Source organism: Mus caroli, chromosome 14, assembly GCF_900094665.2.
Source record: "Mus caroli chromosome 14, CAROLI_EIJ_v1.1, whole genome shotgun sequence".
NCBI lineage: Eukaryota > Metazoa > Chordata > Mammalia > Rodentia > Muridae > Mus > Mus caroli.
In genome coordinates this window covers 113,328,352-113,334,460 of record NC_034583.1, presented here as the reverse complement: position 1 = coordinate 113,334,460, position 6,109 = coordinate 113,328,352, and the positions used below count along the sequence as shown (strand labels likewise).

General features: G+C 39.8%; 1 protein-coding gene across 5 annotated transcripts in view; it reads left to right on the top strand.

The window, feature by feature from the left end:
• The window catches only part of Fgf14 (fibroblast growth factor 14), a 637,724-nt gene that overhangs the window by 202,813 nt on the left and 428,802 nt on the right, over positions 1-6,109 (top strand). The window lies entirely within an intron of this gene.

Below are 6,109 nucleotides of genomic sequence, written 5' to 3'. Positions count from 1 at the left end.
GAAGGAAGGAAGGAAGGAAGGAAGGAAAGAAAGAAAGGAAAGAAAGAAAAGAAAGAAATCCAACTACTACAATGCAAACTTGGTGATTTATAATGTCGTTTCTTGAAGTTGTTTACAGTTCCTACAGACTATTTTATCACCTACAAAAGATGGCTATGACTAAAGTTCATTGAGTAGATTCAGTAAACGTTTGCACAAGAATGGAATTAGCTGACTTATATTATCACCTCCTACTGCTATACCTGGGAGGGTATAATGAACATATGTTCAACACTTCCAAAAATAATACAATGAAAGGATTTGGGGATTTATTTTTATTCAAATCCTCATTTCTCTTCTTCTTTATCTCTCCTCTCATCCTATCTCTATCTCCCCATGTTCTCTCTTTCCCTTCCTTTTCTTCTCTCCTCCCATCCTTCTCACAGGATGACAGAGGCTGCTTTTTTCCTAAGAAAGCAAATACATGTCACTTTGTGAGTTTTCTGTTGCTCTTTTTCTGACCTTAGTTTATTATTCCAGTTGATTTTCTGACAGAAATGTTTCTGTTGCCAGATTAGACAAGTCAGATATTTGGAATTTATTTTTATTTTTTACAAGTACATTTGAGAGTAAATCTCTCTTTCTTTATAGCAGAGTTCTCCTAGGAGAGAACCATATTGATTATTTTATCTGAAGCCTTCAGTTATTTGAAGGAAAGGTCTACATGAAAATAAAACTATTATGCCGTGAAAACTGAGTCATACTAGAAAGAGGAGGAGGAGGAGGAGGGAGAGGAGGAGGAGGAGGAGGAAGACTATATATGCTGTAATATATCCAGACTGTGTCAGCATTAGCAATAACATCTAAGGCCAGGACACAGCAATGGCAGTGTCTGGATAGTTACAATGGAGTGTGAAGAGAGTCATCATACCTTCAAATACTTTCATTATGATGGGTCATATATGATTTACATGGAAGACATTGCTATTTATAGTTTAGTTTATTTTGTTTCAAACACTTGAATGTAAAAGTAACTTTTATTCACCAGATGTAATTGTCATCTGGGAGACTTAATACTGAATAAGTATTCCCTTTCTAATTCTTTCTGAACTTTAGCTGGCTGCTTCAGCTCAGTAGTTCTGGCCCATCTAGTGATGCCAGAGCTGTGGGATACCTGCTGAGGAAAGCTGCTAACAGGGAGTAGAACTAGGCCAAGAGAAAGATGTTTGTTACAGTCAATAAAGATGAAAGGAGTTGGAGATATGCAGAGTGATTTTACATTAGACATAGAGATGCAAAGTTTAGAGGTCTCACAGAGATTTTCATTAGCAGTGCCTAACAAATACAGAAGTGGATGGTCACAGTAATCCATTGGATGGAGCACAAGGTCCCCAAAGAAGGATCTAGAGAAAGTACCCAAGCAGCTGAAGGGGTTTGCAACCCCATAAGAGGAACAACAATATGAACTAACCAGTACCCCCCCCCCCAGAGCTCCCTGGGACTAAACCACCAACCAAAGAAAACACATGGTGCAACTCATGCTCTAGCAGTATATGTAGCAGAGGATGGCCTAGTTGGTCATCAATGGGAGGAGAAGCCCTTGGTCCTGTGAAGGTTCTATGCCCCAGTATAGAGGACTGCCAGAGCCAGGAAGCAGGAGTGGGTGGGTTGGTGAGCAGGGGGAAGGGGATTTTCAGAGGGGAAACTAGGAAAGGGGATAACATTTGAAATATAAATAAAGAAAATATCTAATAAAACAGGAAAAAAAGAAATACGAAAATTAAAACTTTTGTGCTAAGTACTTAAAATTTTTTTGAATATAAGTGTTTTTCTGTATGTATGTCTGTGTAGTATATGCACGTTTGATGCTCATGGAGGATGGAAGAGGGCATAGGATCCCCTAGTACTGGAGTTATGGATGGCTGTGAACCACCTTATGGTACAGGAAACGGAACCTAAGTCCTCTAAAAAAGCAGCCAGTGTTTTTTAAGTGCTGGGGTATTTTTTTCCAGCACCATGGGTACTTATTTAAATTCATTTACAAGTTTATTATTTGGATTTTTCCAAGATACTTGGTTTAAAGAATCAAGGATTTAAAGCCCAAGGATTCATGGCTGAAAGTATAGTGACAAATGCCCTATTTCCTATGATTCTTTGCAAATCTTATGTGATAGTCAAAAAGGAATCTTGGTTTGGACTTTGGTCATATTGTTTTGACATATGGAAATGGAAGCAAACATTAGTTTTTTTCATCTTAATCAACCACTTACTGCCTAGCTTCTGTTATTTCTCCCTGCAATGTCACTAGAGAACAGGAGATTCTCAATATTCATAATATTTATATCCTCTTTATTATTATTATTATTAATTAGGTTTTTTCTTCATTTACATTTCCAATGCTACCCCAAAAGTCCCCCAAAACCTCCCTCCCACACACCTCCCCCACTCCCACTTCTTGGCCCTGGCGTTCCCCTGTACTGAGGCATATAAACTTTGCACGACCAATGGGTCTCTCTTTCCACTGATGGCCGAATAGGTCATCTTCTGATACATATGCAGCTAGAGACACGAGCTCTGGAGGGTACTGGTTAGTTCATATTGTTGCTACACCTATAGGGTTGCAGACCCCTTTGGCTCCTTGGGTACTTTCTCTAGCTCCTCCACTGGGGGCCCTGTGATCGATCCAATAGCTGACTGTGAGCATCCACTTCTGTGTTTGCTAGGCCACGGCATAGCAAAAGACAGCTCTATCTGGGTCCTTAGAGCAAAATCTTGCTAGTGTATGCAATGGTGTCAGTGTTTGGAAGCTGATTATGGGATGGATCCCCGGGTATGGCAGTCTCTAGATGGTCCATACTTTTGTCACAGCTCCAAAATTTGTCACTGTAACTCCTTCCATGGATGTTTTGTTCCCAATTCTAAGAAGGGGCAAAGTGTCCACACTTTGGTCTTCTTTCTTCTTGAGTTTCATGTGTTTTATAAATTGTATCTTATATATTGGGTATTCTTAGTTTCTGGGCTAATATTCACTTATCAGTGAGTACATATCATGTGAGTTCTTTTGTGATTGGGTTATCTCACTCAGGATGATGCCCTCCAGGACCATCCATTTGCCTAGGAATTTCATAAATTCATTCCTTTTAATGGCTGAGTAGTACTCCATTGTGTAACTGTACCACATTTTCTGTATCCATTCCTCTGTTGAGGGACATCTGGGTTCTTTCCACCTTCTGGCTGTTATAAATAAGGCTGGTATGAACATAGTTGAGCATATGTCCTTCTTACCGGTTAGAACATCTTCTGGATATATGCCCAGGAGAGGTATTGCGGGATCCTCCAGTAGTACTATGTCCAATTTTCTGAGGACCCGCCAGACTGATATCCAGAGTGGTTTTACAAGCTTGCAATCCCACCAACAATGGAGGAGTGTGTTCCTCTTTCTCCACATCCTTGCCAGCATCTGCTGCCACCTGAATTTTTGATCTTAGCCATTCTGACTGGTATGAGGTAGAATCTCAGGGTTGTTTTGATTTGCATTTCCCTGATGATTAAGGATGTTGAACATTTTTTCAGGTGCTTCTCAGCCATTCAGTATTCCTCAGGTGAGAATTCTTTGTTTAGCTCTGAGCCCCATTTTTTAATGGTGTTATTTGATTTTCTGGGGTCCACCTTCGTGAGTTCTTTATATATATATATATATATATATATTGGATATTAGTCCCCTATATGATTTAGGATAGGTGAAGATCCTTTCCCAATCTGTTGGTGGCCTTTTTGTCTTATTGACTGTGTCTTTTGCCTTACAGAAGCTCTGCAATTTTATGAGGTCCCATTTGTTGATTCTTGATCTTATAGCACAAGCCATTGCTCCTTCAGTCCTTCCCCAGATTCTTCCATTAGGGTCTCCAAGATAAGTCCAATGGTTGGCTGTGAGTATCTGCATTTGTCTTAGTCAGGTGCTGGGAGAGCCTCTCAGAGGACAGCCACACCAAGCTCCTGTCTGCAAGCACTTCTTGGCACAATAATGTCAATATTTGGTGTCTGCAAATGGGATGGATCCCAAGCTGGGACCATCTCTGGAAGACCTTTCCTTCAGTCTCTACTTCATTCCCACCCCCCCTGCATTTCCTTTAGACAGGAACAATTCTGTGTTAAAGATTTTGAGATAGGTTGATGGCCCCATCCCTCAACTGGGGGCCATGCCTGTCTACTGGAGGTGGTCTTTTCAGGTTCTATCTCCCTGCTGTTGGGTATTTTGGCTAATGCCATTCCTGTTGGGTCCTGAAAGCCCCTTGCATCCCTGGCAGTTGGGACTTTCTAGTGGTTTCCCTGTCCCCCACCTCTGCTACTTATTTCTATTCACTCTTCTGGCTCTTTGGAATTCTCTCCTGCCTCTTCCCATACCTGATCTGCCCCCACTTTTTCCCCTCTCCCTTCCCTGCCCCCACAGGTCCCTTCCTCCCTCTACCTCCTGTGATTATTTTGTTCCACCTTCTAAGGGGTATTGAAGCATTCACACTTTGGTCTTCCTTCTTGTTAAGCTTCATATGGTCTGTGAGTTGTATCCTGGGTATTTTGAGTCAGGATGATATTTTCTAGTTCCATACATTGACTTAAAAAATTTATGAATATGCCATTTTTAATAGCTGAGTAGTGTTCAACTGTGTAAATGTGCCACATTTTCCTCTATCTGTTCTTTTGTTGAGGGACATCTGGGTTGTTTTCAGCTTCTGGCTATTATAAATGATGGTGCTATGAGCCTAGTGGAGCACGTGCTCTTGTTATATGTTGGAACATCATTTGGGTATATGCCTGAGAGTGGTATAGCTGGGTCTTCAGGTAGAACTATTTCCAATTTTCTGAGGAACCCCTAGATTGATTTCCTTGCAGCAGTGGAAGAGTGTTCCACTTTCTGCACATCCTCACTAGAATCTGCTGTTACCTGATCTTAGCCATTCTGACTGGTGTAATGTGGAATCTCAGGGTGGTTTTGATTTGAATTTCCCTGATGACTAAGGATGTTAAACATTTCTTAAGTGTTTCTTGGCCATTAGAGATTCTTCTGTTGTGAATTCTCTGTTTAGCTCTGTAACCCATTTTTAAATTGGATTACTTGGTTTTCTGGAGTCTAACTTCTTGAATTCTTTGTATATTTTGGATATTAGCCCACTATCAGATAGGCTGATAAAGATCTTTTCCCAATCTGTAGGTTGCTGCTTTGTCCTATTGACTGTGAACTTTGCCTTACAGAAGCTTTTCAGTTTCACAAGGTCCATTTGTCAACTGTTGATCTTAGAGCCTGAGTCATTTGTGTTCTGTTCAGAAAAATTTCCCCTGTGCTGATATGTTCGAGGCTATTTCCCACTTTCTGTTCTATAAGATTCAGTATATCTGGTTTTATGTGGAGTTCCTTGATCCACTTGGACTTGACCTTTGTACAAGGAGATAAAAATGAATCAATTTGCATTCTTCTACATGCAGACCTCCAGTTAGACCAGCACCATTTGTTGAAAATACTTTCTTTTTTTCCACTGAATGGTTCTGGCTTCTTTATCAAAGTTCAAGTGTCCATATGTATGTGGCTTTATTTCTGCATCTTCAATTCTTTTTTATTTTTTGATATATCATAATTTTTACGGCCCCATTGTCAGACTAATTATCTAATTTTTTTGTATATAACATAGAAATAAATATTGCTCCCAAAAGTATTCTCTTTACTTTTGGTTACATAGTTCTGAATACATTTCTACCCAGGAAGGGAATTACTGTGAACTGAAAGTTATGCATTTTTTAAAATTATTTTTATTAGATATTTTTTTTATTTGCATTTCAAATGTTATCCCTTTTCCTAGTTTCTCCTCCAAAACCCCCCTATGTCCTCTTCCTCCCCCTGTTCCCCAACCCACCCACTCCCATTCTCAGTCCTGGCATTCCCCTATATGGGGGTATAGAACCTTCACAGGACCTAGGGCCTTTTCTCCCATTGATGACTGACTAGGCAATCCTTTGCTACATATACAACTAGATCCATGAGTCCCATCATGTGTTTTCTTTTTTTTTTTTTTTTTTTCGGCTTAATCTTTTTTTTTTGATTTTTAATATTTTTATTACATATTTTCCTCAATTACAT